Below are 21903 nucleotides of genomic sequence, written 5' to 3'. Positions count from 1 at the left end.
ACGCGCCAAAAGCACAGCTGCTGCTGATGATGATGAGGACGACCGACAGGACACCAACACACACGGTGAGCACCGTTCGGCGAAACCGGGTGGAATTCGATTTTGAAATCTGTGTTAGGGAAGGTGCTTTTTGCAGGAATTCGTGATAATTTTGATGACCATTGCAACAGTTGGACATTTGTGTAATTTTCATTAGTGGCCTATTGAAAATTGTTAAGTGTTAATTTCAACAGATTTGTAGAAAAAATTCCAACATATTGGTTTGTTTAGAGTTAAAATCCATCCGCTATAGACGGAGTTATAAGTGGACAAAACCTGACCACTTTTCGTAACGCGGTCAATTTTGGTTTTTTGAAATTGCTCCCCCAATATGTTGCCGAAAGAGGTACGTCAAAAGAAAACTTAGGTCTAATTTATCTAGATAATATTAAACACAAGATTGTCCTGTGCAACAAAGGTTATTTTACAGGTGCCCGGTGGATCAATATGGATTTATACGGAAATAATTGGATTATAAGGTTAGGAAATAATATTGACGGAGCTTGCTTGAATATACACACCAACTTTCAATTTTACCAAAAAAAACGGCAAAACAGGTGAACGGCAAATTTTGTTATCTCGAAAAAACTGTGCTGCGGTTTCCAACAAACACTGGAGGATAATTACGATCCCTCATCTGGTCGCTATTCAACGGAGCACCTGTACAAAGTTTACCCGTTTTCATTTCATCCGTGGAGCTCCACCGCCGAGGAACCACCACACCCCAAGTCGAGAACCGTGTTAACAAACATGCATAACAAGTTTTTCTCTTAGTTTGGTTTGTTTTGATTTTTTCCTGTGTTCACTCCGTGGCAGCAAAACATTAATGAACAAAAAAAAACTCCTTCCAAGAATAGCGTTGTTGCATAATTTGTCTTCGCTCCGAGTAGGAAGACGCTTCCTGTTTGCCGGAAGTCCCGCCGCCAAGTCAAGTCGTTGGCAAAGTATATTTCTTCGCAGGTTCCACCGTGTGCTGTTAGTAGCACTTTCCGCTGCAATGCCACCGCCCGGAGATAAGTGTAAATAAACGTGTATAATTTATAAAGAGCGAGCAACAAGTCTGAACCTTCTTCACTCCGAAACGTTCGTCGGAACAGAATCAGAAGAACTGTCATAAACACTGCATCACTCCAAAACGCTTGAAACCAGAGACTCGAACCACACGGCAGGATGCTGCACTGGAACTTGTTTTTCTGCACCTCCGCCCAGAGCCATCACTGGAGCTAATGGGATGAACAAAGTCATCTCTTGAGCGGAACCTGTTTGATTCCGTCTGTTGGAGTAAATATTACAAGTCACACAAATCCGATGTATTTACCAAGTCACGCAAACCAAGCGGAGGAACGCAACACTGATGTGGTATTAATGGACTTTATCCAAACAGCAGCTCCATGACAGTCCATATTTACCCATTTGTCGCCGGGCTTCCTTCTATATGCATGTTGATATAGTTAGTCGGGTACCTGTTCAGTTCAAGAGGATTATTTTTGTTTTCGTTTGTCTCACTTTCATAATTATGTTTATTCTACACTTCTTAGGCGCATATAGCCCTTTTCACTCGTGCGTTTTCCGTTCTGTTTGTAGTTTGTTCCTTTTCCCACCCGGTTTGGCTTGGATTGCGAGTTGTGAAGCGCAAACATAACCTCATCCCGCTTTCCCGAACTGCCTGTGCCGGTCCGGAACGATACCTATAACATAGTGTTCAGTCGAAAAACTTCAGATGAAACGTGAGTAGCTCGTTCTGGCACGCATCTGAGGCAAATCTCAACAACGAGCGAACGCATTCCCGAAATGACAGCCTAATTTGACAGCCGTTGGAATCCTGTCAGCAGTTCGTAACATTTATTTCATATCCCCTTCGCACCCCTCCGACTTTAAGCGAGTGCGTTAGGGGTGATGCATATCTGATGTCACACTCTAAGGGAGAAGAGGGTGTAAGATTTCGTGACAAGCAATGTATTAGCTATAGAAAAAAAACGTGACTATTTTGTGACAATTCCTTAATTTAACGTGACACAATTAATGCATGACCCCTTAGACAGCAGTTGTCTCGTTTTACGATCGTTTTACAACTTTTACGGCGTCTTTTACCGGGATTTTCAACCGAAAAAAGGTGGGTGTGGAATTGAATTGGATTGTGCACGGTCGCCATGTAAGAGAGATTGCAGTGTTGGGAAGAGTGTGTACTCAAGGAACATGGAGGTGGATTCTTTTTACGACTCCGTCAGGAGTGATAAAGTTGTGCTGGATGACTCGGGAACTGTGTCATGCTATAAAATTGGAATCTCTTCCCGAACACGGTGGAAAATGTTTTCTTGAATGCTTGCATATGCACACCAACACGGTAGGTAACAGGAGTTCTATTTTATTGCAATGTTCCGACCAGCAGGATCCGTTCCCAGCTGACGCGCGATGATTTGAAGAGGAGGGAGATTTTAATAGCTTTGTTCAATGAGAGCTCGAAACAGATCGCAACAACTTGTGGGCTCGTTTTTTTTTTACTTCGAGCGAACTTGGTAGAAACACCAAATCAATCAAACCATCATGCCAAACACTGACGAAAAAGTTTACTTATTGAAGAAAGCAAACTTATTGGACGGTAGCTAGAACCTTCAGCTGGATTTTTATCCGGCTTCAAAATTGGAAGAACTTTTGCATTTATCAGGAAAGTATGCCAAATGGAAACATCTGTTGAATAATAATTTTATCAAGAAACACAAGGCACTCTCTGGGACTTTTTTGATGAGGATAAAGAAAATTCCATCATCACTTGGCGCTTTCATATTTTGAAACTTTTTAGTTATAGTTCTTTCTTCGTCCAAATCAGTCCCCCAGGAATCATCAAAAATATTTTCCCGAGAGAAAATATTAAGACAATTCCGAGCAATAAGACTGGTAAGTCACAAACAGAAATTTTGGGAATTTTCGAATTGCTTAGCCAGTTTCTGAGCTTTTTCCGAATTTGTGATCACAATTTTACCACCTTCTTTAAGCGCTGGAATAGGTTTTTAAAGATTTTGAAATGTTTTGTGAGTAGGTTTTGGAACTCGGGTCCAATTTCGAAACATTATTTTCCAAAGTTTTGTTCCTCAGGACAGAGAATCGCTTTTTAAATTGTTTTTTGCAAATCCCGCCAGATAATTTTCATGGCAGGATCGTGTGTTCTTTGAAATTGCCGCCTACGGACATTTTTCCGACAGATCAAGAGTTGAAGATCGTCGTCTATTATAATTGAAACGAATTTAACCTCGCATTTTGGTACTGAGGCAGCTCTTGCTTCAACTATAGAAGTAGTCAGAGATTCAAGAGCATAATTAATTTCATCTTTGATTTGCAAAGGTATGTTTGGATCAAAGCTATATTTCATAAATGATCGATATTGCTCCCTATCAGCTCCATGGTAATTGAAAGTAGAGCTGTTGATTAGAAATTATATCTTGGGATATTTCAAAAGTTTCTGGAAGATGATCAGAACCGAAGTCAGCATGGGTAACCAATTGGCTACAAAGTTGACATGAATCAGTGAAGACCAAATCAATAGTTGAGGGATTTCTTGCTGAACAAAAGCATGTTGGGCTGTTTGTATATTGAATAGTGTAATAACCTGCAGAACAATCATCAAACAGAATATTACCATTGGAATTGCTTTGAGCATTATTCCATGAGCGGTGTTTTGCATTAAAATCACCAATAATGAAGAATTTAAACCTATGACGGGTAAGTTTCTGGAGGTCACCCTTGAGAAAATTTCTTTTTCTGGCCTACGCATTGGAATGGCAAATAGGCAGCTATAAACGTAAGTTGTCCAAATTTTGTTTCAACAGAAACAGATCGAGCATTCCAATACAAAATATTTAATGACTTAAAATCCATTTTAGGAGCAGTAATGCTTCCTAAGCCAAAATTATCAAAATTTCCGTTAGAATTATGATGGCTAGAATTTTGATTTCTATCAGCTGCAATAGCTTCGTTTACTCGCTGAACATTGTTAACAGTGAGGGGAGCAGGTATAGATGAAGAATTTGAAGCAGGGTTGATGTTTGTAGGCATGTACCTACGGATACGAATGTAGAATTTGTTTACAGCAGAGGAATTTGTACCAGGTCTTGAACGTGGAGCGTTTCCTACCTGTAGCTTAGAACGAGATTGTAGGATCGCTTTGCGGGTCTTACATTCCCACAAATTGGATTTGTGGTTTTCACCACAATTTGAATAATTAAAATTCTTAGGATCTTCCTTCACAGGACAGTGTCGCCCTTTGCGTGAGAGGAATCACCACAATTCTTGCATTTAGCTTGCATGCAGCAATTTAGCTGGCACTTACGGCACTGGGTGAGGTTTTAGAAATTTTCTCTAGTCTTCCTAAAGTGTTCCCACTTCACTCAGACCTTTCATGACAACCTTGCACAAACGATCAGTTTTGCTGTCGTAAGTAAAAAATTGGTGCCGCTTCTCAGTAAGATACTTGAGAAGACGTTTGAATCCGTCCAAGGTTTCAGCCAATACACGGCATTCACCCCGACGGCCAATTTGAAGTGAAAACTTGAATTTAACAAAGTTCAAAAGTTCTGTGCGAAGAGCATGGAAATCGGATGTGGTTATCACAATAGGGGGAACCTTTTCCTTCTTGGCATTAAGCCGGGCAAGTTTAGTGATATGTTGGATCATTCTCATCATCCGTGAGCATATCAATTGATTGCTCAGATTGATTTCATCAGAAGGGGGATCAAGAGATGGCCCTTTTCTCCAAATCGATTTCCAAGGAGATTACTATAAGAATCCGAAGGATCGAAGAGGAATTTTCCAAATCGATATCCAAGCAGGATTACCTCGGGTAGGGTCCAAACAAGGATCGAAGAGGAATAAGAGTCGAACAAGGTAGAACAATTGCAGGTTTAGCACTGAAAAGTGCTGTTTATGTTTGGTGTAGTTTTAGGTAGCAGTAAAACTTCCTTCAGCAAAAAGCAATTAGATCCGCACGGCAAGAGAGCACGATGCGGACTTGTTTTATTCATTTTCAGTTCGTGATAGTGGAACGTCTTTTGATTTATTTTATAATGATCGTCTTTTTCCAGCCTTCGTTCGGGCTGGACCTGTTGATTTGGGTTGTTCGGGATGGTTCTATAATGAAGGAACATCTAAGGATTGATATTGCAATAATTCACTTATTATTTCATAATGGATTTGTTGAAATTAATAACTTTAGCCTTCGTTCAGTATGGATTTATTGATTTGGAATGTTTGAGTTTATTTTTTACGGTGTAACGTCTTAAGATTTGTATTATGTAGGATTACACTGATTTATTTTAAATTCAGACTGGATCTTTTGATTTAAATTTTTAAGCTTATTTTCAGCTTTTCTTATATGTAAAATCTTTAGATTTATATTATAATGATTTACTTTTTTGCAACCATCGTTCAGCCAAATCCAAGAATAATTAAATGCATTATCAGACTTTTTTTTTATCTTTTTTTTATATCCTTTATTACGATGTCACCTCTTGGCTTGTTCATCATCATGCATTACTATACTGATTTACCGAAATCTTATTTCAATTTTTTAAATGTCACATCGCTTATCAAGGTAAATCCTGATCCAACGAACCCAACCATACTAACAAAATCTCCCTCATGTATTATTGTGTCGATGCAGAGGTATGCTCGGTCTCCAATACATCTAGTCCCATCATCTTGAACTTTATTTCTTCGAAACCTATCTCAATATATCTTTGAAAATGACTCATGGATTTTTGTTATGATCTTTCCTAAATATCTTCAGAGTTATTTTCAGGATTCCCTTCACTAATCTTAAGATTCTGTCCGCTATTCTCCATAGCAGTCTTGGAATTATGTGCAGAACACTTAAGAAATCTCTGGTAATTGACTATACATGTTTCTTCAGATCCTTGATGATCGCAAGAATTTACTTAAATTTCGGTCCATAATTTTATGCAAAATTCCCTTGGAATATATTCCTCAGAATCCTGTTAGTATATCCAGATTGAAAAATAAATCAATAGACAAATCACCGATTTATAGCAGATAAAAGCTCAATATCGCAAACAAACCATATCAAATGGCAGAGAAATCACTCCTCTATTTGATTGCGTTGTTTGGATTGAGCTTCTATTCGCAAGAAATCGATGCATGCATTAATCACAAATCACACCGGATATTGTTAGGAGCATGAGGATGAGCATGAGCATGATTGACCGCCCGAGGATGCAACTCCGTTATTTCCAAATCAGTTGTGATTACACAGAGAACCAATAGACGTTGCTTGGGATTAGCAATCGATATGCTGAACTTATGTCCTAAAGATTCTAAAGCACGAAAGAGCTTGAGTTCGAACCCACGGTCTTCTGCTCAGTAAGCAAAATCGGTTGCTACTAGGCCACCGAGCGCCTTATATCATAAAACAATTACGATCAAGTTTCCGTTCAATTTGTTGTTTCTAGGTTTCGATCCCGGCGTTGACCTCACCGACAACGATAAACAACAACTGCTCTTGAGAAGGATTTGATATGGATTTCCAATCAAAACGTTTTTCCTAAAACACAAATATTACTTCTTTTACGTATCCGTCCCTTCTACAAGAGAATTTTATTAAGCTTTATATCATATTAACGAAAAAAAAACGACTAACACTAAAACTCTATAACGTGAAGGAGCTTAAGATAGAACCCACGAATTCTGGTCAATAAGGAAAATCGGTCGTCACAAGGCCACCGAGCTCCTTATGTCACAAAAAAAATTACGATCAAGCTCCCTGTTATTAGATGTCGATCCTGATGGCGACCTCACCGACGGCAACAACAACAACTGCTCTTGAGAAGGTTTCGATATGGATTGCGTACTCGTGCCTCCAACCGAATTTCAATACGCTTTATTTTATATTGAAATAAAATCCTATTTCTGAAAATAATAATTACAATCAAGCTCCCGCTCAAGCTGCTGTTAATATTTTTCAGTCCCGACGGCGACGACAATTTTTGCCCTTGAGAAGGTTTTGACATGTATTTTCGATCAAAACACTTTTTTTTAAACTTGAATAGGGTAGAGAACTACTTCGGCCTAATCGCCCATTTTGGGCCTATCGAGCAGAAAACTTCAAATAAATCCATGATTTCAGAGTTAACATGTCAATTATGCGTTTGGTACGATACTTTAGTTAATAAGCTACCAAACGAAGTCAATGAGAACGCGTGATATGAAGGTTTGCACCCATTATTCCCAAAAAACAAAAGAAGCGCTCCGACCGAATCAATTTTTATCTTCATCCGATAGGCAGAAGTGAATTCATTGGCGTTTCAATGCGTAAGGCCGAGTTTAGAATCCGTAGGCCGAGTTTGGCGTCAAGAAGTAGTGTTAGACTTTTGACAATATCTCAACGATTGGTTTCTCTTTATCAAATCTTAGGGTACGTACGGAAAGGTAAATAAATTTGGAAGCCATCAATAATAATAACATTTCGTTTGGTGCTAAACTGCGCTAGATTAAGAAAGACTTAGTGTGGGTTGTGCTTAATAGGTCGGAAATGGGGTACTTAACCCTATTAATTCTTTTACGTCTTTTTCCCAACCGAATACCATTGCGTCTTTTTCTCATCCTAACAAAGAGCCGATTTACATTATAACTTTGTTCATTATGGTTCCGTTTTTATCAACACGTACATTTTGACTTCTCAGTCTTCCACAAGTTTTAATAAAAAAAAAAGATTATCTGAAGCCGTCCAAAGCTTCAATCTAACCCAGTTTCGCTAGAACCGCCATATTGCATTTCAAAATGGAGTCATACGACGATCTCTGACCTCTACACGTCATCCCAGTTCCAAAAATACCTATATTGTGGGGTTCTTAACAGATTTTTAGAGCCGGAAATTGCCATTTTGGATTCCAAAATTGAGTTAAACATCAATTTCCGACCTCTACACGTCGTCCCCGTTCCAAGAATATATTGTTTGGTTTAAATATGTATCCATATCGTCAGTTTAAAAAAAACTGGAAATCCCCATCTTGGACTTCAGAAAACAGAATTAATAAAAAAGTATCTAACATATTGACCCATATTGATGGGTATTAAACAAATTGTTTATAACCGAAAGTCGTCTTCTTGAATTTTAGAAAACTGGAAGTCGCCATCTTAGATTCCGGAATGACAAAGAACAAATTCTAATTGATAGGTTCTTCTATTGATACCCTTCGAATAATTTAAACACCCTCCAAAGGCACGCCACTTTGCAAGTTAAAATCGACAAAATCCAGCAATGATACCGATATTGACCTCGCATCAGAACCCTAGTCTTAACAACTTCAAACTAGGGAACAAAGAATAAAAGATTAGAAATCACATGGATGAAAAATGACTAACCTTGTTTCAAGATCATCCTCGGTGAATAACCCGAGTCTTGTCACTAATTAACAAGGCATAAAAAGTAACAAGGAATTTAGAAAGTAGAAATTATTCTCAAATAAAAATAAATTCCTTGGATTTACCTCGGAATTCCATGGGAATTTTCTTTAGAAACTACGATGAAATTCTTCTCCAAACACCCTTCAGAGAATTTTTTTGAGTTTTCTTGAACTTATTTTTGGATAGCTCTTGAACATTTGTTAGAATTCTTTGTTAATTAATTGAGGATCTCCAATCTCAAAGAAATTGGGGAAAATGCTCAAAATTGGCTGTGAATTCATCTCTTGCAAATTTTCTTAGGGCTTCAATTAAAATTATTTTCAAAAATAAGCTTGAAATAACGCATAAAAAAATGTGTTTGCTTTTGTTCTGCAGTATTTTCTCTTGGAATTATTATCGATATTCCCTTGGAGCTCGCCTCAGAAATCAGGGTCCACTTGAATTCTTTTCAGAATTTCCTTAAAATGTTCCCTGTAAATCCTGAAAATCTACTCATAATCCCCAGAATAGTCTCTTCAGAACTAGGTACTTGGTGTTAATTTTTAGTTCTCCTTACAATTCTAATCTAATCTAATCTAATCTAACCCCAACACAGCCAGTTCTTGAAAGCATCCTGGAAAATGATATATATGCCTACATCATTTTTCTTGTCTATTTGATATTATGTTTCACATCGAAGATGCGTCACACATATCAAAACGGCCAAGCCTACTGTGCAGTATTTAAGGGGCAAGATGATTCAGAAAACATCGCGCCTGTTCAAATCGATGATTTAAACACGATGCTTAATCCAATAAATGGATGAAACGTGGACATCTCGTACCGTACGTTCCGATTTTGGTAATTATATGATTGGTTGGTCGTTGGAAGCATCAAAGCTAGAAAGGTTAAGTGATGCTCCATTTTCTTCTGACGGTTGGGGCATGAGCACTAACTCTTGTCCTAGCCTTTTATGACTTTTGGCTATAGCGCAATTACTCGCTTTCTGAAAAGAGAAGAGGGAAAGGAAAAGGAGAAGGACATAAACATGAACATAAACAATATTTTTGATTTGAAATATACAATTTAGAAATTCATAACGGCGGTGGTCACTACCCGATTCTTTTCACTATTATCAAGTCAATTCGGAATATGCTTTTCACCATGAAAATTTGAAAATCACTTATGCAGTTTGACAAAAATTTAAAAATCAATTAAATTACTCATTTGACCTAGTGACCGCTTGGGCCTAGTTACATTCGGCTTAGTAGCGCCTGTTGACATCTGGCCATGTCTACGCCCTTGCGATCAGGCTATGTCGCCAATCCTCCTCAATGGTGGGTCTTCCCATCTCCTGGTATCCCCCTTAATCCTCCGGAAGAAATGATTTCCTGACAGTTTAATATTGTGGTCACGAGCCAATGATGTAGATCCAGGGCAGGGACCTCCCAGGTGTAACAGCTTGCTAGTCTGCCAAAGGCTGCAAAATATGCTGTTTCCTCGTTTTCATTTACTCCGATGTGTCCTAGGGATCCATACAAAATAATATACTTCTGAATTCCTTTGATACAGGGTTATTTGACCATGTCGAACTGGAATTTGATTAGTACGCTAGCAGAATCAGTTCTTCCTGGGGTCATTCAATAGTGTCAATCCACTCTGCACCCACGATAATGGCGTCACCGTGCTGTGATTAATCGCCCACAGCTGCTTCTCTGTTATCGTCAGATCAGCTGCATTTACACAAAGAACCGACAGATGATGTTTGGGACTAACATTCATCCGCAATGTGTAAAAACAGCAGATCTAATACTTAGCAATAGCAGTGCCGGCCGTGTCCGAATGCAGGTCAAATAGGGAATGGGAAGGAATGTGTTGACATGACACTCGCTGTGAAGGAAACTTAGAAGTCCTCTGCGCTTCCACGAGAAATTACTGGGATATTGAATGTGGGGAAAGGTTTGCAGCAGGGATCGCTTTGGTAAACTAATGCTGATTGTAGCGTACACAGGTGACTATAAACAGAACATCAAATGATATTTGTTTGTCTATGTGTTTGCAGTTAAATTTACAACTATTTAAATCAAATAAATGGAAAGCTCTCACCTAATTCTGTAACTGTTTCTGGCTGTTCAACGCTGTTGACGATCATCATAACAAGTGAATTAATAAATAGGAACGAACTCACCAAATGAATCCATGAGCAATGTCAACCTGATGAAATTGCATGGCGCTGTTGGTCAATCTTTATTGCTTGAATAAGAATGATATGCACCCTTGACAGCTTCCTCCAACTCGTACTGATGATACTTTTCAACTGAAATAACATTTTGCCTCTCCTTGAATACACCTTGATCCATGGTGATTTCTTTTAATCTGGGGAATTTCCTATCTGTATCTGTGATTAAAGGAGTCTCCAGGATCACCACTTGTGGGTCGCTTCTCCGTGACGTCGTCGCAAACGAAAGAACGTCGGGGGTTCAGTGGGGGAGTTTGTTTTCGGAGCTCCTTCTTGACTGCTTGCTTTCAATTTTCTTTTCAAAACTCATTTGGCATTCTTAACAAAATGTTCTAAATAATTCTTCAAAGTTTCAGCATTCTCAAATTTTGTCCAAGTCTAAGAGTCATGTTTTTTTATTGGAGATGTTGAAAATAATGTAATGTTTGAAATATCGAAAATCTTGAAAACATTCTCTCATGTAATCTTAAAAAATCCTGAATCCGTTAATTTTATCGTTTAATATAAGAATTTATATATTCAATCTACAGTGGAATTTTGATTTCGCTTAGATCACGTTTTACAAAATTGAATAAATAGTTTGCATTGAGCGACAATAGAATGCAACTTTGTAGAGTTTCAGCTAGTAATCCGCAGTCAAATTGAACAATACATGCCTGCACAGCCGCTAATCGAAAGCCTGTTCCATTAGCGTCAAAACTCTTATTTCCGTAATACTGGACGTCAGGCCTGGAAAGCACCTCAGAGCGTTAGCAAAGTAGCTTTGTGCATGCATCTCACCTCGACAAAGAGTGTGCGGTTCTCCCGTTTACTTTGCACACTCTTTTCCAACTAATCTGTGAGAAAGCGATCCACACAATGAGCGGTACACTCCGTGCGGCGCAGGGAGCGAATATAATACAACAAGCGCTAATGTCTTCTTTGAATTCTTTGCAGACTTTGCTTTCCAGGACTGCATGCATGGGAGATGAAGAAGAGCATTACGAAGAAGAATTTTGTCGTTTTGCTGGGTTTCCCATTTGCAACCCTACACTGAGTGCCGCTCTTTGCGTCGGTGCGGTCGAAGCGATGGCTACACATTGAGTTTCCGTTATTTCTAGGTGTGTGTCTGTCTTCTCTTTTCCGCTGCTTTACACGTGCGCAGGGTGAAAGACAAGTAAACTTTGTCTTTGCTTGATTCTCACTTTGTTTATTTCAGAAAATCAGTACATTGCGCACATTGAGGGATCAGATGACAGCCCTGCTGGACGAACTTAATCACGTTTTTTTGTTGAAACAGTTTGGAAAGAAGCAATGGAACGAAGCAATTGTAAAACGTGTTTTTCTCCAGGTGTTGATTTGTCTTATGGGGCGTTGTTTACGCAATTTCAAAATATGTCTCATAATGTTAGAAGAATAGAAACCATTGCACAAGTGGACCTTAGATTAGTGCGAAACAGTAGTAATTTCAACTGTATCTATCAATCATGCAAGACCACCGTTGTCGTATTTCAAATTCCTCCTAAATTGATAAATCACATATCAAACCATTCTCCCATGGAGTCCCCCTCTCTGCAAAAACAATCCCGAATCCCAGCTCATCAAATTGTCATCCAAGGACTTAGGATCGTCCCTCTCTCCCCGTGACTAAGCAATCTCCTACCCGGGCATCTCGAGGGCCATTTACAACCGGCATGACAAGGCAATAACATTCTCCCTTCAACCGAAACTGTACGTAGGTAGTAAACCGCTTTCGTCCCCTTCTTGCTCCCTGCAGCCCACGAACGGAGGCCCCGTAAGGAGAGGCCTAATCGCTCCCAAAGGGACAATCCTTTCCGTGTCATCAAGCAGGCTACCGTGTGGCTCAATGCGAGCGAGTGAGTGACATTGCGGTGTCCTAGACCTAGCCCAGTACATATTTAGAGACAAGTAGGTAGGAAGGCGATCCTGCCGAATTGCCTCCCTAGGGGTGTTTTAAAAATCAATTGTCTGAATCGGTCCGTGTCATTTTCCCATGACGGTGGAAATGTTCGTGCAGCTATTATAGGTTGTACCACATTCCGGATGTTGACCCTCGGACATTTCTTTTGGTATTAAACGGATTTCACTCTCTGCATGTTTGTACTCGGTAACGGAAAAACAGATTGGTCGTCCTTTCGTGCACGTTGCTTGACTTTTGTTGGTTCGGAGAACATGTAACGTTGGGTGAAGTGGAACCCAAAGCCACATGATTGATGGCATTCAAACAACAGGCTCTCGGGCTCGAGGTGACTGAGAATGGCAGCTTGCCTCGGAAAGTGAAGGCGAAGGTATTGTTCCTGTTGGCGAACTCGAGGAAGTGTTTTAATTGGTTGGCTTTTTTGCTTTCGTTCCGAATGTTCGTCATAGACGACGCCGTCGTCAACCCGGGCTTAGGATAAAGTGTTGTACAGTCTATCGAAGCAGTGAAGAGAGGAGGTGTGTTTAAGTGGAACCTTGTGGAACACCGGGAAAGACGAGAAATAATTCTCTTCTGGTTCATTTTGGGCTGTTCTTTCCGGGTAAAGTGGAATCGATGGGTGTGGATACGGCACAGGTTGATTTCGATTCGAGTATGTGAGTCGAGGGGTTTGACGATGGAAAACTCGTGAACCAGGACTAGCGCCGAAACCTTGCAATGCTTATTCAAGTCCCTAAAAATTGAGGATTTGGTTGCGGGTGAATTTTATATTTTGTATGGGAAATGTATGGGAAATGTATGGGAAACGGAAAGTTCCTATTCATTTGCTTACTAAAAAATATTGCTCAAATTTCGCCAAAGCTCGGACTTAGATTGAGAAGAAGCTGAAACCCACCGTAATGTACATATTTGGAAAAATAGTCATGAAACAGCAAAACGTAACAAAACATTGGGGTACTTTATTAGAAAAGTCATTGGATTCCCCTATGAATAGTATATGTAAAAGTAGGGTATAATCTGCTGAACAAAATAAATTGAGATTAGCTTCTAATACCTGCTTACTTTCAAGATACACCCCCCATAAAGATAGTGTTAAAAAAATATAAAAATGGTCGTAAATTCTTAAAAGGAAGAGATAGTGATTTGGGTTTTCAGCAAAAAAGTGCATTTTTAGAGCACTTGCAACTTGGAACATTGAAAAAATTGGAAAAGGTTTTTAAAGGGGTACTACCGTTTGTGCTGCATTTTCCTTCGTATAGCTTAAGAAATAGAAAATTGTCATGTTCGATGAAGTTTCTGAAACTGACTGCATCTACAATGTTTCCAGAGATGTTCATCAATTTTAACCAGACATAAAAACGTTATTTTTTTTATCTGAGTGTATACCACTCGAATAAAGTACTCAAAACATGAAGAAACATTCTAAAAGACATCAATATGCTATGCAATATGCAATAGTTTCGCCGGAAATGGCCATGTCCCACTTTTTCTGATTTCTCCCCCCCCCCCCCCCCCCTTAATGTGGCGATTTCGGCTAATTTAATCGCACTTATTTAAATTAGTTCCAATGTACCAAAATTGATGGAATTTTGGATTTCGATTTCATTTTTAATGCATATTACGAATATGTATTTACCTCAATTCTAAAGGAATTCGGCGAAGAGCTAAAAAGGTATTCCGACGATAATTCCAAGGGCACCTCGAAAAGAATTTTAAGAGTGTTTTGACGTTAATTTCAAGTGAATTTTCAGAAGAATTTAGAGGAGCACTCCAAGATAATTCTGCGAAGTTTTGAAACCAATTCTAAGGCAAATTACATGGGAATTCTAAAGAGAATTCAATCGATTAAAAAAATAAGTGAAAGGAAGCTTCAGTGAATTCTTTGAAAAAAAAAATCGTAGAGAATTTAATAACGAATTTCATGAATTTTTTTTAGTGTTCTGTAGTGAATTTTTGAACTGGTAAAATAAATTGGAGGGATTCCCAGAGAGAACCCAAATTTATTCGAGAGGAATTTTGAATAGAAAGCTGTGAAGGGAAATTTTTGTAAAAAAAATGCTTGAGAATAATGCAAATCAGTCCTCTACTATTAAAGTAGTTATAAATACACAAATTTTGAAGACTTCGAACGCATACCCAAATTCAAGATGCAGTAAAAATGCTGTTGTCTTAATAATGACCCATTAAAGCGATTTTTTCGGCTCAACCGTATTCGATTTTAAGAAAATAACTGTGTTCGGCAAAGTTGCTTATGGGGTCAAAGCAAGTTCAGCATATTTTCGATATGCGGCGCTAGTGTGCATATCAAATATATTTTTTTTTTGTTTATTAATTTATTTGATAAGGCTCAACCGAATTAACTTAACAGAGCCGATGATTCTTGGTCACTATACAATACATCTTAAAACTATTGTCAAAAGGTACAACACAATAAACACTTTATCTTCCGCTATCGAAAAAGCCTCCTCCATCAGAACTGGAGCCGCTTTCAGTAGTTTCATTGTATGGCAAATTATCGTACGTCAACGAGGGTCAGAGCGCGTCCATTGCAGCAATGGATGCAAAACGTGGTCAGCACTCACACACTCATCACGAAACGGTTGCTTTCCAAAGTCGACGACGCACCGACCGAAAGAACTGCTGATGAAGAACAATGAGGAGGACCACACAATGGTTGCTGCCGAGTAAACAGACGATCGCGTAGCACACATCGAGAGTGGCCTGCTTTTGTCGACAGCCGAGTGAACACTGCATATCAAATATTTGTAGATGCTATAGCTTGAGGCCTTCACCATACAGGAAGTTACCGTCATCGGCAAAGTTGTAAATGCGGCAAAGTTCTTCCGGATGGTGAGCTGATTAGTTCAGAATTCTTTCGCGTTAGTGCGTTAGTATACATGTAAATTTTTTTATATGTATACTGAATCAAATGCAGCAACCGAAAATGTTGCACAAAGTTGGTCAACTTTGTCGACGACGCCTTCTTGTGGTGTTTACACACTTAAATTTTTTCACCGAGATTCCAACAGCCAAGTAGTTCTGCAATTTAGTTTGCTGAGGTTCAGTAAAACAATTGCCGAGACTCAGCTAACAATTATCATTTTGCTGAGATTTCAGCTAACAAACAGATATTTTGCAGATATGTCAGCAAAAGTAAATGCCGAGGTAATCGGCTGTTGGAGATTTTACCGAGCTAGATTAAGTGTGTGGAAGGGGCAAACAAAAATTGCCCAATCAAAAATTTAAATTCCTTTTCGCTTATTCTTAAAATTTATTAACGATTTTGTGTTATTTTTCCATTATTTGTTTTATTCAATACTTAATTTTGTTTTTGTCACATATTATTCATTGTTTGCCAAAGACAATCACTTTCTAGCTGGTTAGGATCTCGAGATATTTAATTTTCGGAAATTACACGCCACGTATTGAGAAATTTCGGAACTACTGTTCACCAGCCAAAAAGTCTTCATCTCCCTAACAGCTTTGCTGAATACAGTAACTTTCCAGCTGGTCAGGATCTCGAAATAATATATATGCGTGGATTTCACGTGTATCCTAGCGGCAAGTAGTTAGAAAATTCTGTACTGTCCACCAACGTAAAGGTTTTGATTGTCTGAACAACTTTGCTGAATCAGGGTTGCTTCCACTCACTTGCTATAAAAAATATTTTTCGGAATTATGCAATCATGATTTGATATAAAAATTTGTTGGTCTTGTAAGTAACAAGAAGAGGGTGTAAATTATGTGTTTGATTCATAAAAACTGTCAATTTTGCTTTCAGGGCGTCACAATCAGCGATCTTATGATTCGTGAGCGTTCACTCAGAGTGAGCGCTCACGAGTCGTAAAATCGCTGATTATGACGCACTAAAAGCAATATTGACAGATTTGATGTGTCAAACACATACTTCACGACCTCTTCTTGTAGCTTACAAATTCTAATTATCTTTATTCCATATCATGATTTCATAATTCCGAAAAACATTTTTTTTATAGCGAGTGAGTGGAAGTAACCCTTCATTTGACTGTGGTTTGATTTGCTCCCACGCCACGTCCTATTATGATTTTCCACTTTCCTGACGCGTCCCTAGCTACAACCATTCACTTAAGCCGATGACAAAGTAACGCGGAGCGTCGAGCAACGCGTGTTGTTCGCGTTTGCTGAATTTCAATAAAGCGTCGATTGATGCGTGCTATGACATACTCAACGCGTTTTTGAAAGCGCAGCTCGCATTATTGTCAGTCAAAATCACTGGTCTTCACGCTAATTCTAATATACTCAATTTTCAGTAGGATCTACTCAAATTCCGTCGAAACTAGGGCTACTAATTGAGTGCTAAAAGTTGATACTATTTAACAAGATGACAAAAAAACAACATCGGTTAGATAAGGGTCGATGTTGTCCATTTGCTAATCAATTTTACATTTAGCATTTATTATTTAGCATTTAACATTTACCATCGTACATCTAATATTGAATGTTTATCATTCAATATTTTAAATTTAGCATTTAACAAGCTAACATTTAGCGTTTATCATTTCACATATTAAATTTAACCTGTAACTGAAGAGTTGGATCGAAGGAGCAGTTGATTTCTAAAGTTAAGAACCTGTTTACCCGTTATCAACAACTGAAAACTTTATGTAGTATTGAACACACGTCTTTCTCAAGAGGTTATGGGCCCAGTTACGTCCGGCCTCTGAAGTTGTAGCTAATTGATTTGAAGAATCCGGAAGTTCGTTACGGAATTACGGAGAAGACGGGAGTGAAGATGTTAAGCGCGGCGAAAGTAGGAATAGTCCAGTTTGCTGGTGAAGGATACGACGTGTGGAGGTTCCGGGTCGAAACGCAGTTGTCGGCTCACGGCGTGAAGGAAATGATCACGAAGGATGTACCAGCTGACGAAGTGCAGAGGAAAGCTTTTCAAGAAAAGGGCGAAAAGGCGAAGGCTCTTCTAGTTGCGTACACCGCGGATTCTCATCTGGAGTACGTGCGTGACAAGAACACTGCGAAGGAAATGTGGAACTCCCTGGCAAGCACGTTCGCGGAGAAGGGTTTTGCAGCGCAAACATACATTCGGAGGTCCTTAGCAACGCTGAAGATGGAAGAAGGAACACCGTTAAAGGACCACTTCCGAAAATTTGACGAGTTAGTCCGCCAGTTGAAGGGAGCTGGTGCTACTGTCACGGAGTTAGATGCCGTAAGTCAACTGTTCATTTCTCTGCCATCGACGTACGATGTTGTCACCACGGCTATGGAGAACCTGGGAGATGATCAGTTGAAGTTGGACACGGTGAAGGCGCATTTGCTGGCCGAAGAGCAGAAACGAATGGGAAGAGGAGACAATTCATGTGCCAATGGTGTCTCGGATGAATCAGGCTCAGCGTTTGCAGCGAAGTCGGAAAGAAGCAAGTAAAAGTCCAAGTTTCAAGGAAAACAAGGGCACAAGAAGGTTGCATGTCCAAAGTTCAAAAAGCGGTATGATCGAGCTCAAGTAGCAACTGCTCCCGTAGACAGAGAAGTGGCGTTCATGATTTTCCAGGAAGCGATCTACAAGTCGAAATTGGACATTGAATGGATATTGGACTCGGGAGCAAGTCGTCACATGGCCAATGATGAGCGGTATTTTCACGAGTTCAAGGAGTTCGACAGACCGCTGGTAATTGAAAGTGTCAAGCAAGGTGAGAAACTTATTGCTACTAAAGAAGGCACAGTGAAAGCGAAGACGTTCATGGATGAGGGACGTCTTCGTTCCTTGGGAAACGTCTTATTTGTGAAGAACCTCAAGTTCAATTTGCTGTCATTGTCGCGGTTGCTGAAAGCAGGAGTCCAAGTGGAATTCCAGCCGGATCGAGCAGTGTTGTCCAAAGACGGTGAAACAATAGCTGTGGCGGAACTACGCGGGAATCTATTCTACCTGACGATGCAGCGTTATACATCAGATTCGGCCATCCTTGCGAAAGGTGATGGTGATGAGTTGCAGCTATGGCACAAACGGTTTGGTCACTTGAGCTTCAAGAAGAATGAAGGTGGATTTTGCGAGTCCTGTGCAGAGAGCAAGATGACCCGGTAGCCATTCAACAAGAGTCGACCGAGCACAACAAGACCATTGGAGCGTGTTCATACGGATGTTTACGGCCAGATAACACCGAAAACAGTAGATGGGTATCAGTACTTCGTGTCGTTTATCGATGACTATACTCATTTTGCTATTATATATTTGATGAAACAAGGAATTCAAGATGAATCAACCGTTGGTTATATACCACAGCATAACGGAGTAGCAGAGAGGTTCAACCGGACCATTGTGGAAAAAATGAGGACTATGCTAGCTGAATCCGGAGCACCGAAATCTATGTGGGGCGAAGCAGTATTGAATGCAGTGTACACAACAAACCGAAGTCCAACTGAAGCGTTGAAACAAAACTGTAACCCGGCTGAATGTTGGCACGGTGAGAAACAAGATGTTGGGAAACTGAGAGTGTTCGGATGCTAGTCATTTGCATGGGTTCCGAAACAAAAGAGGAACAATTTGGACCCAACCGGTTTGCGCAGTGTGATGCTGGGCTACGCACCAACCGGTTATCGTCTGTGGAATCCAAAAACGAGGAAAATGTTCGTGGCACGAGATGTGAAATTCGACGAGACAAGTTTTCCGTTCAAGACACCAGAGAAATCGCTGGAGGAAGAAGTAGCTTCGAAGATGGTGATTCTTGAAGTTATTCCAGCCGTTGAAGAGATTAATACAGATGACGTGCAGCCAACGAATGAATTTGAATCAAGAGCTGTCCGAAGATGAGTTTGAAGGTGTTGACGAAGTTACTGACAACACTAATGAAGAAGGCGCATCGGCGCTCCCACCACACTCGAAGAATAAGAACAGCTGTGAGGAGTGTGTTACGAGGTCTAGTGGTCGGGAGCGCAGGACCCCAGGTTGGTTAGCTGATTTTATTGCCCCTACAGAGCCTTTTCTGCTGCTGATGAATCCCAACAGGTTCCGACATGTTACGATGAGGTTGACGGTCATCCGCACGAGACGGAATGGAGGCAAGGAATAGCTGACGAGCTAAGGTCTTTGAAGAAAAACCAAACCTGGACGATGGTGAGGTGCCCTGATGCAGTGAAGCCTGTGCCGAGTAAATGGGTGTTCACGTTGAAGAACGATGCTGACGGGAATCCTGTGCGCTGCAAGGCCCGCCTGGTTGCCAAAGGGTACATGCAGCGGAAGCACGTGGACTATAAAGAGACGTTTGCTCCAGTGGCAAAGCTTTTAACGGACGATTCTGGCGATTGCGACGAACCGAAACCTGAAGATCCATCAAATGGCCGTAACAACGGCGTTCCTAAACGGTGTTCTCCAGGAAAAAGTGTACATGCGTGTTCCAGAGGGGGTAAGCAGTCAACCGAATGAAGCATGCTTGTTGAAGAAATCGCTATACGGTCTCAAGCAATCACCTCGCTGTTGGAACGGTCGCTTTGATGAAGTTCTGGTGAGCGTGGGATTTCGTCGTTCCCGACACGACTACTGCGTATATGTGCGTGCACAAGGAAATCAAATCGCTTACATCGTTATCTATGTGGACGATTTGCTCGTGGTTGCGGGCGATCTGCGCATTATTGAGGAGATTAAAGATCGATTGAAACTAGAATTTGAAATGACGGATTTGAACGAACTACATCACTTTTTGGGCATCAAGATAGAACGTGACGAGGAAGGTATTACGTATTTGTCTCAAGAAGCACTAATCCGAAAAATACTAAAACGTTTCGGAATGGACGGCTGTAAACCTGCCCACACACCCGCTGAAACTACGTTGCAGCTTCGAAAGACCACTGAAGGATGCAACTATCCGTATCGAGAACTGGTTGGCAGTCTTATGTTCCTGATGCTAGACTCAAGACCAGACCTGTGCTACGTTGTGGGCTATCTGGCAAGACAGGAACACTGGAAGCATGCCAAACGAGTACTTCCAGCGACAAAAGACCTAAAGCTGATCTTTAAGAGGAACCCGCATGAACGACCGGTCGCTGTGTTTATTGATGCTGACTATGCAAGCGACGAGGAGGATCGTAAGTGTGTTTCTGGATTCCTGATTAAGGTATGTGGATGTACTGTCGTGTGGTCGTCCAAGAAGCAGCGCACGGTAGCAATGTCATCCACAGAAGCTGAGTACATCGCATTGAGCTCATCTGTTAGCGAAACGATTTGGCTTACTGGACTGATATCCGATTTGTGTGAATCAAACTTGTATCCTGTACCAACCTACGAGGACAACCAAGGCGCTATAGCTATGGCAGAGAAGGAAGAGACGAAACGTGTCAAGCATATAGATTTTTTTTTTCCTTTGGTTTGTTTTTTCCGTCGATCTTGTTTTCCGTGCTGAGCACCAATGCTACCGACGTGCCAGGAAGGCAGCTCCCACACCTGGACCCTACCTATCGACCCATCAACTCATGAACCGGGGACCAACGGCTTTACTTCCCATCCGAAGGAAGGCGTGATCAGAGATGTTACGCCTCAGAACATCCCGGCGGCGCCGACTGGGATTGTACCCAGGCCTGCTGGGGTGAGAGGTAATCACGCTTACCACTACACCACCGGCGCCGCTTAAGCATATATATGTCAAGTTTCATTTTATTCGAGAAGCGGTTGCAGACGGAAAGGTGAAACTTGTATGTGTACCAACCCAGACGCAAGAAGCGGACATTCTTACAAAGTCACTTCCAGCCCCGGCTTTAACACTTTTGAGAACGAAGATAGGATTGAAGACCATCAACTGAGAGGGGGTGAAGAGTTGGATCGAAGAAGCAGTTGATTTCTGAAGTTAAGAACTTGTTTACCCGTTATCAACAACTTAAAACTTTATGTAGTATTAACCCGTAAAAGCCCGGGACAAACTTTTTATTTTCAAAAATTTGTATCTCAGAGATGCCATGGACGATTAAAATGACTTTTTTTTAACATCATTCCGGTGAGTTGTTCTTACGTTTGTTGGGTGGTACTCCCCCCCAGGACCCTCCCTCTTTTCTATTTATTCAAGAATGTGTTGGCACGGGGGTATTTTTTCAATCTTTATCATATAGGGTATACGTCCCTAACCTCGGTCTAATATGCAGCCATAGATTACGTTTTTAATCATAACTCATCAATTAATTTACCTGCAAACGATATTCTACTGCTAAATGGTATGCTTAGATATGCTTATCATGTCGTTTGCTATCAGGAACCGCAAAAAGTTGAAAAACTTACTTTTTTTAAGACAAAAACTCACCAGGGAAATGTATGTAATATCGGTCTATTGTCCCCAAATTGGGT

General features: G+C 40.4%; 1 protein-coding gene across 4 annotated transcripts in view; it reads left to right on the top strand.

Moving 5' to 3' along the window:
* Lerp (lysosomal enzyme receptor protein) overlaps positions 1–21903 on the top strand; it is a 483866-nt gene that overhangs the window by 385740 nt on the left and 76223 nt on the right. The window lies entirely within an intron of this gene.

Source organism: Ochlerotatus camptorhynchus, unplaced genomic scaffold (genome assembly GCF_037179485.1).
Source record: "Ochlerotatus camptorhynchus isolate MF236.1 unplaced genomic scaffold, CSIRO-AGI_Acam_v1.1 ptg000094l, whole genome shotgun sequence".
NCBI lineage: Eukaryota > Metazoa > Arthropoda > Insecta > Diptera > Culicidae > Ochlerotatus > Ochlerotatus camptorhynchus.
This window is presented reverse-complemented; position numbering and strand designations above follow the sequence as displayed.